Source organism: Spea bombifrons, chromosome 7 (assembly GCF_027358695.1).
Source record: "Spea bombifrons isolate aSpeBom1 chromosome 7, aSpeBom1.2.pri, whole genome shotgun sequence".
In the NCBI taxonomy this organism is placed as follows: Eukaryota; Metazoa; Chordata; class Amphibia; order Anura; family Pelobatidae; genus Spea; species Spea bombifrons.
Window position 1 is genome coordinate 12,745,827 of NC_071093.1, and position 4,883 is coordinate 12,750,709.

A 4,883-nucleotide genomic window follows, 5' to 3' on the forward strand; every position below is an offset into this window, starting at 1 on the left:
CATTTTTTACTGTTATAGTAGCCTATGACATCTTTATAAGCAGGGCCTGGCCCTGGACAGCATGACTTTGGGCTATGCTCTTACACTTTTGCTTTGCATGAGTGGCAATAAAAAGTTATGTTGGCTGGGCTATTGGGCACTGACCAGCCAGGCACTTACAGTTTGCCATATGGCCAGTCTAAGCCTGATCCTAAATGACATCCAATACATTTCATTGGTGCACTTTCTATATATTATGTTTTACATGCACAGTGTACTCTTACTTACAACATGTCAACGAGCATTTAAGGAATGCATTTGATTACCTTATTTGCTTTTGTTGTTCAGATCAATGTTTGTTTTAGATCGATATTATATTGGGGTTACCCTAAAGACAGCAGATAAAAAATTTAAACAATAAAATAACATTACATATGTGTTTTACATGAATAAATTGTGGTTAATTCTATAAAGCCTCGCATCAACAATGATACCCTATGCTTGAATCAATTTTCAGCGCATTTATGAGCTGAGACCAAATACTGTTAAACTTTTCATCTCTTTTCTAAAACTTATTTAAATTTGAAGCATGAAAGAGCATTGAAGAAATTAAAAAAAAAACATTGTAAATGATATCCAGTATTTCCTTAAGGATGAAACATTAATACATTAATTAACTGTAATCAAGCTTTTGTGAGAAATGCATTTAAAACATTACATGCACTTATATATAAGTTTCATGTCTACATAGTCAAATAATTTAATGTGTTAGGCATAATTAAAACGATTGGCATAGTTGGTTATTTTTTCTTTAATGTGTAGCTGGAAACAGCTGATTTTTCATGGAATATCTTCATAGGTCTACAAAGGTCCTTTATCAGCAACCATCACTCCTATGTTCCAATGGCACATTGAGTTCGCTAATCCAAATTTAAGTTTAAAAGGATAACTGATCATTAGAAAACCCCTTTGCAATTATCTTAGCACAGCTAGAAATTCTATTGTTTTCCATGCACGTGTATTATGGTGCAAATCTTAGATATGATTCACTTGTTTTGTTTGCACGTGAACTTGTGTTTGCTCATACACAATCTTTGCTGGTTCCTTGCATTGAAGGAAACTGACTGTGGCAATAGAACATAAAGATGGTGAGATGTTGCAAAGCAAATGTCTTGGGATGAAAGGTCATTGTTGCAATGTGTATAAGTGTGGGTGTAACAAAGTAAAAGTGATGTAACTAGTGGCATGTGAGACACAATACTACAAGGCTAAATGTCAGTGTTGTGTAGGTGGAAACGTGACATTGATGAGGTGAGTGGAACTAATATGGACATCATGAATCAATGTTGGAAGATTAGAGAAAAAAAAAACCCAACAATTTTGATAGGGATTTTCTTAAAAAATAATGCATCATATTTTTGTTAACAGTCTATAACTGAACAAATATTTGAATATGTGATTTTATCAGTATTAAAATAATGGCATTTAATAACATGTAATTGTTTATAGAAAGAGTTTATGCCTGGACAGTGTTTGTACAGGGTCATTCATGGACAACTGTTGCGTTCTTAGCAAATATTTTAAAGAAGCTGGTTATGATATTATGATGCTAGGTTTGTAATGTGGGTGAAGTAGAGTTTTTATTACATGTAGTGGAATTGAGGGACCAAAGAAAGTCAGTAACCTTTTACTTTGCTACCTGTGGCAAAGAAACTGTTGATGAATGGAGATGTGGATTTGGGGCTAACGTTGTATTTGTGGGGAAGTATGTATTAAGCTTCTCTGTCCTACTGTATTAATTATGTGCTTGGAGTGGAGAACAAATTGATGAATATGTATTTTTGCTATAATATGGCCTGCACACTGCAGATGGCAATTAAAATTTACTGAAGTGTATTCCTTAAAGTAGTGCAAGGCACCTAGGGTCCCAGTGGTAGATCCACCTCTTGCAATGTCATGTGTCATTGAGTTAGGTGGGATATTTGTTTCCTAGGGAAACATCAAAATATGGGATATCAGGAAGGTGTTGGGAAAGGCAGTGTGTTTTAACAGGATTACTTACTATTTTAGGAACCCTTATTTAAAGATATGTTCCTGTTACGTTATGTAGTAGATAGGCAGTTCTGAAGCACTTTTGGTGATACTGGGTCATGTACATTTTTCAAGTTTGGCATAAAGGCCTTGCTCCCATAAGCGAGTAAGGAGAAGTGCATATGTACATGATGATGTTCTAGAGAGGGGGAAAACAACAGGAGGCCATTGAGACAGATAACCACAAACACATCAAGGTAATCACTGAAAACATCATTCAGGTAATGTTGTAATGTAGCCAGGGCATTAGAGTCCAAAGGGCATGACAGTATACTTGTAATGCCTGTACCAAGAACAAATAGCTGTTTTTGCACTTGTCCCACTTTTTGACCCTCATGGGATTGTAGGCACCTCTGAGATCAATCTTAAGGCTAAGTTTCCACTTGGGTTTTTGTCCTGCGTTATTTTCTTGATGAAAAACGCCAGGAAAAACGCCAAGAAAACTGCCACTGCATTTACCTGCGTTTTGCCATTTTTTCTGGAGTTTTTTCTGGCGTTTTAGCCTTTCTGTGGAAATTGCTTTTTTTGACCATAGGCAGTTTTTCCAGCCTTTACAAGTTAGAAGTTTCACCCAGCTAAAAGGGATTAGGATAAATGGCAAGTATCTGCCCCCTCCTGATGTCATTTACTTGGTAGAGTTCTACTTAAACACGCCCCGGCGGACCCTTTTGTCTCTTTTCTGTGGTTTGTAAGGCATGCTTTATTCCGAATGTCTGCTCCTCTAGGAAGATTGGCCCCAAATGATGGTGCAAATTGTTTGCTGTTGCTTTTGGCCCGCAGGATCCAGTTGGGTATGTTTGTTTGTAATGTCATGTTTGTTCCAAATGGTGTAAAATTCAATATGAACCAGTCCAGGACTTTGTTTTGTGTGAAACTGTTTGTTTCCAGCCTATTTCTCGTAGGACACACAGATACCGGGTCCATCCTCTGCATTGTAACTGTGGAAAAAAACGCCATAAAAAACGCCAAGGCAAAAAACCCACATGGCTTTTTCATGGCGTTTTTCTCTCCCACAGACTTCTATTGGAGAAAAACGCCAAGATTTCCTTGCAAAAAACGCCAGAGTGTCAACATGCTGCGATTTTGAAAAACTGCCACTGAGCCCAAAAAAGCAGAAAAACGCCAAAGAGGATATGGCATTGTGTGATTTCCTATTGAAGAACAGCTAACATCTGGCTGCAGCGTTTTCTCACTAAAAAAAACGCCGTGTGGCTGAATTGGCGTTTTTATGGGCGTTTTTAGCAAAAAAAAAACAAGTGGAAACTTAGCCTAAGAGTACAGATATGCAGAACTGAGAAGATCCAACAACTCAGCGTGCGGCGCAAGGGCTAAGTCAATGAAGGATATGCTGGCTCCTGAATCAATCATGACCATAGTGGTGATGGTCTCATCAGTCCACTGGATCCTAAGAAAAATAAGTAAATAAAACATGACCACAATTAGGATATGTTGTTTTTTTCAGTTATTTATTTTATTCTTTAATGTGCCAAAAGATCAATACAAATGGTGACATGTAAGCTAAATTGTAAGTTAATTGTAAATTAAATTCAAAGAAAATATATTGTAAACAAATGGTTTAATTTAAAGCCTCTACAAAGTTTGAAACAGTAGGGATCCGGAGATGCAGTAATTAAGGACTGCTTTTCATTGCAAAATTCCATGTTTGCAAGTAATTTGCCTCTCGATGCATCCTACAAAGTGTCCCATGAGAAATAAATAATGCTTTTATTAATAATTTAGTATACTGACTAAGGTGTACTTAAACATTCAACAGCCAGATGTATTGTAAGTATTGACATATTGTACACTATACATAGATTACATTTCAATATAGACATTATAACGTGCCATGCATCTTTGGTAATCATTGGCTTCCCCATGTCAACTATGTGTATAGAACTGATCAAACCCAGTGGTATCGTCAGACAATTACTCTATACACTTCTCCATTGATTCACAATGGAGCAGACCCTAGCCTCAGAACCTGGTCAAACACCACTCATTAAAAGGGGTGACACCATTGGACATAACACCAAATATACAACTAAGCTTACTGATGATTACTTGCGAAGACCATAATTCTTTAGTCCGACTCTACAACAAAACCACGAGAGTATAGGACCAACAAACATACATACGATCAAAGCTCATAACAATGTACCTTGGTTTGACAGCACCATCAGAGAAATTAAGAGAACAAGCCATAAACTCAAGAGAAGGTGGCACAGGACACATAATACAGAGGATAAAGACGTTCTTACCAATCATCTCAATGAATATCAGTTAAAGATAAAATCTTCATTTTTGTCACGCAATAGACCCAGACAACTGTTTCAAACAGTAGGGAGGCTCTGCAAACCAGCATGCATTTATATGCTCAACTACTTTTTGCCAAGACTAAGAATTTACGATCCTTCTCACAGACTTCACAGATTTCTTCCATCCAGGCCTCTATCACAGCAGGCCAACCAGTTACACATCAGAACCACTACAGTGGAATGGCAGATTCCTCCAGTTTATGGTCTACTTATGGATATAGAGGACGTTAAAAGAATCAGACAAATGTTGAGCCCCATTATGTATGACTTAGACCCTGCCCCAACTTGTTTTATATCTGCATGTATTGAAACACTCACTTCAGCCCTCACAAAAAATAGTGTTCCCTTCCCGGATCCTCTAAAAGGAGCAGTGGTAAAACCTCTAAAGAAACCTTCATTAGATCTAGACTCCATGACAAATTATAGACCAGTATCCAACCTTTCACTTCTGTGGAAAATCATTTAAAGAAGTAGTGGCAAATCTGGAGGCCCATC